Source organism: Zalophus californianus, chromosome 6 (assembly GCF_009762305.2).
Source record: "Zalophus californianus isolate mZalCal1 chromosome 6, mZalCal1.pri.v2, whole genome shotgun sequence".
NCBI classification, from domain to species: Eukaryota; Metazoa; Chordata; class Mammalia; order Carnivora; family Otariidae; genus Zalophus; species Zalophus californianus.
In genome coordinates, this window is record NC_045600.1 from 91075403 (window position 1) to 91088093 (window position 12691).

Sequence of the window (12691 nt, forward strand, 5' to 3'; positions counted from 1 at the left end):
CATAATCAACCATTTTATGAGTACCAGGTCTCCCAGAAATGGACTTGCCTTAGCATCTCTGTCACAGTCAGTCACTGGTGGAAAGCAGCCCGTGGGAAGTGTGGTCTTGTACAAATGGTACAGTGGATTTCAGAGCACAGAATCTGAGGCCATTGTGCCACATAGTTGGAGATCTTTGAGGCATAGTCTCATGTCTGCCACACTCTATAAGAGCAAGGACTGTGTTCTCCCCCTGTATTACCAGAGCTTTCCATAATGTCTGACACAGATGATGCGAAAGACATACTTGGGCAATGAATGAATTGAATAAAAAAAGAATGAACAACCTTGCCCAAGATCACATAGGTGGAAGAACAGAGTTTGGAAACCAGTTTTCCCAGTTCTAGATAACTAGTGCTACTACTGCTTTTATCTATGCCCACTATATTCTACTGTCTCTAAGACCGTCAACCAGAAATAATAAAATCAATTATGTACACTTGACTGGACCTTTGAGGTATATTTACATTCCTTCTGCAACATATTGTCCAAATATTCTACCTTTAACACAAGTTTTCCCTTGGACCTGACAAAAATAAAAGTTTACCACCACCATGCAGAAGAAGTAATGTTAACTGCCCTCCCTCCCTCCAAATATATTAGATATACAAATTATAATCTTTTTTTCTTCAAGAAAAGTTACAAAGGGCAGAGAAAAAACAGAAGCCAGTGCTCTTCCAGAAAGATTAAGAGTGAGCATCAATGCTGTACTCTCAGCAAATGTCATGTAAGGAAGAGCAATGCATTTGTATTACCACAGTTTAATACAATAATCAATTAAGTCTGGGATATGTCTATAAAGGAGTTGTTGAGTTTTATCACAAAGGACAAACATCTATCTTTTTTGGGGGGGTACCAAATTACTTTATTTGAAGAATGGTACAAATGAAAGAAGTTAAGTAGATGTTTTGGTACAACTTATAGAAAAAGTAAAGTTAACCCCAACATGCATGCACTGCCTTGGTGACCAGGGAAGTCACCCTTGCGGCTATGGGAAGACAGCCTAAGGCTTAGCTTTCACTATCACTACAAACATCTATCTTGACCATCTTACAAAAATGTTCAAAAACAGAAGAGACATCTTAAAACAAGCTTCAATGCATGCAAGGCAGGCAAAATAATAGAAACCACATAAAATTATTTTTAAATGTTATACTTTGAAGCTGATAGCTTGAGATCAAAGACAATGGTGAATTGCTTATCTAAATTATCTTCTCAGAAATTCGGATGGCAAAAATAAACAACTTTGCTCTGGGCTTTAATAATTTTCCCTAAAACCAAAACAGGATAATACTTGTCCAAAGACAGAGACCAATGTAGTGAGCAAGTAAAGAAACACTGGTGCCACATAAGAAAACTTGCTACAGTGACTTGTGTGGTGCAAAAGAGCTAATTTTCTGTAAATCTTTGTTTTGAAACCCTGAGGACTTAATCCTATGTAGTGATTTGGATTCCAGAGAAAGGAATACCTTTGTATTAGCCTGGGATCTTTGAGTTGTTTTGACTCAAACAAAAGAGGTTGGAGACAGGGAGAAGAAATGAAGCAGAAAGAAATGGTTAGTCACAAAAGAAGAGGTGGAATTTGCCATTGTGGATCACCATGTTTGGCATAGATGGAAATTAGGCAAGTGGGACAGGATTTAATACGGTGTAAAAGGGAGAGAGGACAGCAGCCTGATGATGGTGGAAAGTTCTAGTGGAAGCAAGGGTGAAAATGTTAATTTTGCCTAAAGCTATTGTTTCTAATCTTGGTTTATATGCAATTTCCCTGTGCTCCACCTCAGATTTACTAAATCAGAATCTCTAGGAATGGGGCTACGAACTACCACCCCTCTCTCTCTCTCTCTCTCTCTCTTTTTTTTTAAGATCAAAAAGTAATTTACATGGTCACTCAAGTCTGGCTGGCTGGCTCAATTTGAATTCCAGGCCTCCAGTTATTAGGCAATTAATGTCAGCAAATGTCACTGCCAGTATAGATACAGGCAATATACACTTCTGTTTATACAGCTGAAACCAGTAAGAATACCCTTGAGCATACTGCTTCCATTACTTTAAGATGTCTTTCTGCGATTTGACAGTGTTACATTCCTATCTCCCTTACGTGGTGGAAAGGAAAGAGGCTGGAGTCAGACTGGAGATACCACACAGGTATTTCAAAGGCAGATAAAGATGAATAGAGATGATTGCCAAGCCAAAGAAAATGAAACTGATCCACATTTTTAAGTTTCATTGAGATATAACTGACTTACAACAAGGGCATAAATGGAAAGTATACACTTCTTTGAGTTTTGATATATTTAAATATCTATAAAATCATCACCACAATCAATATAATGAATATATCTATTACTCTCCAAATTTTACTTGAAATCCTCCCTTCCATCTTTTCCTGTTGCCCTTTCTTGTCTCCAGACAACAATTAATCTGCTTTCTATCAGTTTAGTTTTAATTTTCTAGAATTTTATGTAGTTGGAATCACTGAATGTTCTCTCTGTCTGGTGTCTTTCACTAAGCATAAATAATTTTAGATTAATTTATATTCTTATTGTATCGATAGGTTATTTCTTTTGTTTGCTAAGTCATATTCCATTGTACGGACACACCAGTTTATTTATTCACCATATGATAAACATTTGGGTTTCTGGTTTTTAACTATAACAAAGCTGCTATACACATACATGATAGGTCTTTACTATGGACATGTTTTCATTTTCGTACGGTTAATACCTAGAACTAAAATAGCTGGATTTTATAGTAGGTTGTATGCATTACTTTTCAAGAAATTGTTAAACTATGTTCCAAAGTGGCTATACCACTTTATATTCTTGCCAGCAAAGTATGAGAGTTCCAGTCCCTCCACAAGCCAAATAAGACTTGGTCATAATATATTATCAATTTTTATAAATAGCTGGATTTCATTTGTTAAAACTTTGTTCAGGATTATTGCATCTATGCTCAGGAAAGATATTGATTTATAGTTTTATGTTTGTCTGGTTTTGGTGTGAGGATAATGCTGGCCTTATAGAATGAAATGGGAAACTTTTTCTCCTATTCAATTTTCTGTAAGAGTTTGTGTAGATTTTGTATTATTTCTCCATGAAATGTTTAGAATATTCATCAGTGAAGTCATCTGGGTCTGGTGTTTTCTTTGTCAGAAAGTTTTATTTAACTACAAATTAAATTTCTTTAATATATAAAACTATTTAGGTTACTTATTTCTTCTTGAGTAAACTTTGATAATTTGTGTCTTCCAAGGAATTTGTCAACATAACTTTGAAAGTCAGAAAACAGTGAAGCAATGCATTAGAAATTCTGATAGAAATTTATTTTCTATTCTTGGTTAAACAATTAAGCTTGAGTTAGAATAAAGATATTTTGGCCAAGGAAGCTCTCATTCTCCAGAAGATACTGAAGGATATCCTCCCCCAAAATAAGAGGTTGAATCAAGAGGAAAATGTGAGAACCAGGAAAGAGGAAAATGTGAGAACCAGGAAACAGGCGGTTCAGCATAAGAAATGCTAGAGTGATAGCTATACCTACAGAAAACCAGTCCAAACTAGAGCAAAAGAACTTCACAATGGAGACCTCCAAAAATTAATTAGTTTATTAATTATAAATAAATAAACTGATGCTTTTGATTATGCACAAAGTAGAATTGAAAAAAATTTTGACATCTAATATTTTTGGGAAAAAATAATAGGTACGTAGAAAACTAAGCAAATGAAAGAGTGAGGCAGTAATGAAAAAAATGTATATAAAAAGAAAGTATAATATATGCCTAATGTTGAACAATATTTATATAGATTATAATAATATAAACACTATGTTCATTTAACCAAAAAAGCGATATTAAATTGATAATGTCAATTATTAAATTGACAGATTGGAATAAAGGGATATGGGGTAGATAAGAGAAGCAGGGAGACAGAAAAATTCTTATCTGTCATAACATGAAGTCAACAGATAATTTTTATTTTTTTTTATTTATTTTTTTTTTTTAAGATTTGATTTATTTATTCATGAGAGACAGACAGACAGAGAGAGAGGCAGAGGGAGAAGCAGGCTCCCAAGGAGCAGGGAGCCCGATGCGGGACCCGATCCCAGGACCCTGGGATCATGACCTGAGCCGAAGGCAGACGCTTAACCATCTGAGCCACCCAGGCTCCCACAACAGATAATTTTTAAAAGGAGGTAAACATAAAGAATATAAACACAGTATTCATAAATATGAAGATATTTTCAGAAGAGAAAGCTAAGAAACGGTACTTAGGCATAGGTAGGTGCATAGCCTGGGACTACATTTTTTCTTTATAAGCCTTATAGTACTATTTCACTTCTTAAACTATGTGTATTTATTATTTTGATAAAAAAATTAGTTTTAAGTAGACTAAAGTTATCACTACATTCCACTACTATAATGTTAACAGGAAACTTACTAATGAACCTTCTTTACTGTATTACAATATTTACTAATAGTCTTTATTTATAGAACAAAGATCCTAAGCTTCTTAGCTATTGCTATTGCTGGGTAACAAACCACCCCTAAATATAGTGGTTTAAAATAAGAAGCATTTCTCACAAATATATAGGTCAGCTGGGTGTTTATCTTATTAGGGCCCACTCATATGGATCAAGTAGGCAGCCTGCTAATACAGACAGCATTCTCTCACATGTTTGGAGATTGCTAGTTCTTGGCTAGTCTCAGATGGCTTTGGCTGGGACAGCTGGGCTCTCTTCCACATGGTCTCTCATCCCTGCCTGTTAGCTAGGCTTGTTTATGTGACAGGTGCCCAGGGTTCCAAGAGAGTGAAAAGGGTGCAAGGTTTCTTAAGCACTAGGCTCAAAATTGCCACACAATTACTTCTGCTATTTCATTAGTCAGGGCAATTATGAGGCCAACCCAGATTTAAGAGTTGGGAAATAGATTTTGTCTCTTGATGAGAAGGGCCACAAAGTCACATTGCAAATGGTATGAATATGGGAAGGAGCAGGAAACTGTGACCATTTTTTGCACTCAGTCTCCCTCAATACTCAAACTCCCACTTTCCTTCTTATGTGAGTTTCCCAAATTCATATACATTATCTTAGTTCAGGCTGCTTTAACAAAAATTACCATAGATTGGGTGCCTTAAGTAACAAACATTTATTTCTTACATTCTAGAGGCAGGTAAGTCCAAAATCAGAGGTCTGGCAAGTCTGATGTGTGGTGAAGGCCTACTTTCTGACAGTAGACAGTCGTCTTCTCATTGTATCCTCACATGGCCAAGAGAGATCATCTCTCTCATGCCTCTTCTCATAAGGGCAGTAATCCCACACATGAAGTTCCACCTCCATGAATTAATTACCTTCCAAAGGCCCCACATCCAAACACCATCATTTTGGGGATTAGGGCTTCAGCATAGGAATTTTGGAGGAACACAAACATTCATTCCATAGCACACATGAGAGGGCTTTTCCATACCTTTTATAAGATATTAAGAATCTTTCCATCCACTTGAAATCTAGATCAAGTCTCTTTTCCCCTTTTAAGCCTTTCCTGGCCTTTCTAAGCCTTTTGTGATCCTTCTATATTATCAGTATCACTCATTTGTCACTTAATTAAATTTATCATAGAAATATCTTAGCCCTGAACTGGACCATGCTTTCCTTGAAACAGGAATTGTATTTTGTGACATCTAAAAATACTGCATTTTACCTGGATGACTGCCCATAAAGGTTTACTGGATGGAGAGATGGATGGATGGTCAATTACTGACTTGGGACAGACTAGTGCCTATATTATCTTAGATGGGAAGAAAATTGGATGAGCCTCATACTATATAAAACTATGATTCTAGGGTGTGTAAGTTGAGCAATTTCTTAGAATACGGGGAAAAAGGAAGGGAAGGAAGGAGAGAGGAAGGAAGGAAAGAAGGAAGGAAGGATAGATACTCCCTCTTTTACCCCCACAAACATACAAAGCACACTAATGTAGGGTCACTGAATCTGCTTCTGGACTATAATTACAAATGCTGCTCCAACCTCTCTTGCTGAGAGTGTCCTACCTATCTCTATTATGTTGGAAAGTGCCCTTCCTCTGCCTGGGCTCCACACTGGGCCATGTGGAAAGGGGGTTGAATGGAGGCATAGTGAGAAGCTTTCTTGCCTTTCTCATGCTCCTTCCTGATGCATTAGGATCTTGGCCCAAGGCACTTTGGACAATCTCACAAGAACTAGAGACTAGGCATCCAACATTTTTTTATTGATTATTATGAGAAGTTGAGTGCCAGTCTGCAGAGAAATTGGCCCTCCTGCCGACTGCTGGCTTCCCTTCAGGACGGAGAGAACCTATTACTGTGTCTCCCAAGATCTTCTGCCAATCTGCTGTTTTTGAAACCTCCTCTCTTGTCCATCTGTATTTGATCTGCAATATATTTTGTTGCTCATTTTCTGGTAAAATATTTTAAAGCTTAGATATTTGTTTTTTAGTGGCTCTTATATGCATTCCATTAGTTGCTCTAAAGGTACCATCTTTTCTACTTAACTCATGGAATTTGCTGCTGGATTGTGCTGTCACCACTAGAGGTTCTGACAATCTTTCTTTTCCAATTTAAACACAGGCTGTCAGCTGCTGAATGGGTTTAAGATTCTTTTGACTAGTAATAAGACCATCCAAATCAACTCCACTCCGTAAAATTAAAATTCTCCACAGTGCTGGTCAGTCTGCAGAGCTGACACCGTCTCGGGCCTTTTTTTTTTTTCTTCTATTGCCCCAGAGTTTAAAAGAGACACTGCAGTTTAGTTTAACCCTACATTTTGAGGTGTCTAAAACTAGTTGTAAAAAATCTGATGAAGATTAAAATGTTTTCAAAGTTTAAAATGTTCTACATGTCTTATGAATGTTTCTTAATTCACAGGTTGAGACATCTCATTATTTTGATAGTTAAGCATCAGTTGATAAAGTAGAAAATAAAAAAAGAAGGGCGCCTAGGTGGCTCAGTCATTAAGCATCTGCCTTTGGTTCAGGTCATGATCCCAGGGTCCTGGGATTGAGCCCCGCTTTGGGATCTCTGCTCAGCAAGGAGCCTGCTTCTCCCTCTCCCACTCCCACTGCTTGTGTTCCCTCTCTAACGGTTTCTCTGTCAAATAAATAAATAAAATCTTAAAAAAAAAAAAGAAAGAGAGGTGGGTAGTGGTTGAATTGTGCTGGCTGTTTGTATTGCCCATGGTGAAGATGCATATAAAACAAAATATAATTAGTAGAAACCAGAAGGGAGAATGAAAAGTAACTTTAGTCTGGATGTTTTTGATCCTTATCTTTCAAATTCTGGGTAAGAAAACCACATAGGTAGTCCATGTGGCCCTGGGCACCTCTGGGCATTCTTTTCTTAAAGAGTATCCTGGTGTTTGAGACCATGTATACATATGACCTTCTCTCTGAATATTGCACAATACCACCTAGTAAACTCCCTGTAATTCCCCTGTGTTTTATTGGCCTCTTCATATCCCCTTCGCATCTCTCTCTCACTAACCCTTTAGTTGCTCAGCATAGAATCTCTCAGAGTGATACGTCTGTTTTCTAGTTAGATGGGAAAAAAATTTTAAACTAAACCAGGGAAGGATTTTCTATAAAGCTAATGAAGCTTCATCTCAAGATTTCTCACTCGCATGAGCTTTTCCAAGGCTCTATACCTAATTTCATATTCATATTATTTTTCTTTAAAAGTGTTAAATCATTTAAGATTCAGGTCCCACAAAGCTCAGATATGCCCCTGGTCCCTTCTTACCCCTGGACTTCCTCTTAACTACTAATCCATTTAAAATCAAAATGCAATCAAAGAAGCACCAAACTTACTTTCTCTTTGAATTTCTCCATCAGACAATTCATCAAAACTTTTTTTTAAAGGCATCTTCTCTTTCTTCTTGAGTTCTTCCAATACTTATATGTGTCACCCTGTTTTATTGACTGAAAAAATTCTAGATTTAAACTGAAAAGTTTTAGTTTATCCTGTCAATTCATTATCTTCAAGGTAGAGAATTAAGTCAAGTTGGGGGACAGCTCTTAACTTTCCATCATGACTCAGGACACCTCCAGTCTCCAAATGGAAGAATGCAGGGAGGTGCCATTTAAGATGTATGCCTTTTTTTTTTTTTAAGATGTATGCCTTGTAAAATGATAAAAATTAAAAAAAAATTTAAAGATGTGTGGGGCACCTGGATTTCTCAGTCAGTTCAGCATCCACTCTTGATTTTGGTTCAGGTTATGATCTCAAGGTTGTGAGATGGAGCCCAGCATTGGGCTCCCTGCTGGGCATGGAGCCTGCTTAAGATCCTCTCTCTCTCTCTCCCTCTGCCCTCCCTCCCTCCACCCACCACCAATCCCCCACCCCAACTCACACATGTGCATTCTCTCTCAAAAAAAAAAAAAAAAAAAATAGACATGTATGCCTTTGTAGCTCCCAAATGACTGGACACTTTCTGCAGTGTATCATTTCCTTTCCCTTAGAACTGGGGTTTCAAAGTCTTTGGGAATGAAAATGAAGCCATGATCCTAGGGTCAGTCTTTCTGCCCAGTAGAAAAGGACCTAAATCCATAATTTTGTGATGACTTTTGCCAATGTTTATTCACAAGCGAGTCTTCACACAGCTGAATAAATCATACCAGGCAACGAAATAAGAATAATGGGGGACAGGGAATCATTACCTGTAACTATTAACTGCCTATACTGAGTTTGGTAATCAGATAGGCCTGAGCCCAGGTTGAGCCTGAAGCCCCCTGAATAAGGCACTCTGGGGATGGGGAAGCAAGGCAAGTGAAAGAGGCAGATCCTTAGAGCTGTATGTGGCCTCCTTCCTCGGAGCAGCCCATGTCCTCTCTTCAGCTAGCACAACTTGTGCAATGCAGTTCCCATCTGAGCTTTTATTTGACCTTCTGCTTTTCACCTATAGTTTTATTTTAGGAGCCTTGGATATAACCACACAAGAATCAGAGTTAGGAGCATAGATCAGGCAGTCCTGGGATTACTTCTGTCACTCATTTTGGCCTTGGGTAAAACTCATTAAGCTTCAGTTTCTTTCTGGGTAGAATGGGGCTAGAATTAATGTGGTTTTTAGGAATTAAATGAGTCTGTAAAATCCTTAGCAAATAATAAGCATTCAGTAAATATTAGCTATTGTTGTCATGATTATTTTTCAAGAGTCTCCTAAACAAAATGAAACATTAGGTATTTGATAGGTAAGAGTCAAGTGATACAAAACCAAAGAGGATGGGAAGACATGCCTATTGCTCACTCACCCTGTCCTTTTCCTAGACCATGAGGATCTCTGAGATGGGGCAGACTGGGGGAGGGGGGCTGGCCAGAAACAGAAGGAAAGAGAAGGAAACACAGAGAACATCAAGTGTGTTGAAAGAATACAAATCCTCAAGGCCTAGAAGTGCTGATGACCTTTGGAGGAGGATTCTTAATGTATACTGAGAACCTTCCTCCAACTCCAGAGAGGTTTCTTCCTCCAGATGACTTTGATGAATAGCAAAATCTAGGAAGGGCACCAGAGAAAATTGTAGTCTAAAGAATAAGTTCTTCTTTCTATTGGCAGAAGAGTTCTGGTTAAGTCTAGTCAGATAAAATACATCTACTTATTCAAGCTAGCAGATTTATGACATTTTAAAAGTAGAAATTATCAGTCTATTTCATTAAAAAATTATGAATCTGCTTATTAAATTCAATATAGGTGTCACAAACTCTTATGGCTAGAAGGCAATTTCAAGACCATTTGGTTCAATTCTGTTGTTTGTCAGATGATGTAACTCAGGTTCAGAAAGGCCAAATGACTTGCTCATGGTCATGTTACAATTTTGACCAGATAGCCAAAATAAAAATCATCTAGGATAGACAAACAATTGACTTGGCTTTTAACTTTTTATTAACTCAGACTTGATCAGTCAAATTGGTTTTGAAATGTAGATACAGATTAAGAAGTACCCATAAGTAAATGGAAAGAAAATAAAAAGACTTGGATTGTATTTATACTGCTTTTTCTTTTCTAAAGGATGTTTATAAAGATTTGTTAATTCTCAAACCATAAACTGTGAGAGGGTAGTTTTACTTTTTCTTTCTCAATTTTTTTTCTTTAAACATGGGAAAACAACGTGATAGAACACAGATTATTAGTGTCCTGCTATTCCTACACCTCCCCTCCTCTCCTGTCCATCAAAGAGTAGCCCACCCCTCCCCACACTATGTCCAATCAGCTCCCCAAAAGGACTCTTTCCTCCAGTAGAGTAGTCAATCTAGAAAAAAAAATTGAGTGTAGGTAGAGATGGAAGAAGAAAAGGGAGAAAAAGTCTTTGTGGTGTTAAAAACAAAATTCAACTGAATGTGAAGATCTAACTGGCTTTATTCAATGATTCATGAATCAGGGAGCATCCCATCTAGAGTAGAAAGGAGCTCCAAAGGGCTAAGAAAGGGACAGGTTTTTAAAGGCAGGACAAGGAAGTCATAAACAAACAAACAAACAAAAAAGATCATTTCAGGCAAGGTCACTTTCCTTTAGGGGACTAAAGAGTCTTATTAGGTGTATCACCTTACCTGTGCTGATCAGGAAATCACAGACTGACTGGTTAAGATTACATTCCTGGGACTCTGAAAAACAAACTGAGGGTTCTAGAGGGGAGGGGGGTGGGGGGATGGGTTAGCCTGGTGATGGGTATTAAAGAGGGCACATACTGCATGGAGCACTGGGTGTTATATGCAAACAATGAATCATGGAACACTACATCAAAAACTAATGATGTGATGTATGGTGATTAACATACATACATACATACATACATACATACATACATACACAAGTAAATAAAAAGATTACATTCCTGGGGAAGGTTGAAACTGCAATTAGGTAGGATATTGAGCCCCAGTCTTGGGCCTAGCACAAGAGACTCAATTTTGGGCCTGTGGTTTTCTTTTTAACAGTGGTTTGAGGCAGAGGAGGACAAATTTTATCAGGGAGTTTGAGTAATATGTTTGAAACTATATATCTCAGTCTCCTTCAATATCCTCTAATAGAATTTCTTTCTGATTACTCTTTTCTCTTAAAAAATCTGCTTGTTCCAAAGGGTGCTACTATAAAACTGAACCTCCCTAGGAACCCTTCTGCAGGTTTATGAGAGTTATAAACTGTGGTTTACTGAAGCCAACTTGTATTTGCTCACAAAAATAAATTCTGTGCATTTCTTCCCAATTGCATTTAGTGGCCTCACATTGGTAGCTTGAAATTGGCCATAGTGGAAATATTTACACCACAGAAATTGGCAAACAATACAAATTAGGATTTGTTTTTCTCCCCCTAGAGAGCCAGTTTACCAGCATACCAACTGGACAAAAAAGCACAATGAGAAAGGAATTCTCCCAATTTTCACGTTCAGATTTTGGGTTGTTTTTGCTTTGTTTTTTAATCAAGATAGCTGTGTTCTCCTTTGGACTCTCTCCATTTAAAACAAAGCCTTCTAAAAATATAGCATTGGGAAGATAAGCAATGGAAAGCTAACTTCTCTGTTCTTTCAAGTAGTAACTCTAGTGCCATTTGTTTTAATTAACTCAGTGTGTTAGAATGTGTCATAATAAAACAGAAAAGTCACCGTATCCAATCCTGACAGTCCAGTTTTCTTCATTCCAAGAGAAAAACTAGCCTATCTTCCCAGGTCACACTCCATACACCAGAACACTAGCAGTTGTTTGTTTCAGGAACACTGAACAAGTGAGGTCAAGGAGGAGAGGTTGAGGGAATGTCTATAGTTCCATTCAAACCCATCCGCCACCATTAAAATAACAATGTTGCTATAACAATTGATGAATAGCATCTCTTAGCATATGAAAGCACTTTTTTATTCCTTAAATGTAACTTTATAGCATTCTTCTAGGAGCCTTGGTATCTAGAAAATACATATTTTTTTAATTATATTTTTTATTTATTTGAGAGAGAGCACTAGAGAGTGAGCGGGAGGGGGGAGGAAAAGCAGAGGGAGAGGGAGAAGCAGGCTCCCACTGAGCAGGGAGTCCGACAACGTGGGACTCAATCCCAGCGCCCCAGTATCATGACCTGAGCCAAGTACAGACTCTTAACCAACTGAGCCACCCAGGCACCCCACCTTTAAAGTATTTTTTAAAAGGATTCTTTTCCCCTTTCTGTCATAAATACCTTTGAAAACAATAAAGTAACAGCCCCTCAAACTGGAAAAACATATAAGGCAAAAGTGTGCACCCAAATTCAGTTAATTCCAGGTTAAGAACCCTACCTGTTGATAAGGCCCCTGTTCTCTAGGCATTTGCAATCTCCTTAGGAGATCATTTTTTGGAGAACTTCTGTTCTGAAATTCCCTTAAAAATCTATTAACACTTTTTGTGCATGATCTTAGTAGTTGCATCTTTCTCCTCTTGGGTTAAATTCAACTTACAAGAAAAAAAAGCCAAAGGTCATTTGGCACCAAAGTTGATAAATAAAGTGGGCAAGGAAATTGGATATTACCTTTTTTTGATAAAAAGAAGCAGAGAAAGAGTTAATAGTGCCCTTTCTCTCTCTGACTCACAAACTTGCTCTGTCACGCAGCGCACAAACTCCGAAAGAACAAGATCTGGGCAATGTAACATCAGAATAAGTATCATCTACTCGTTCA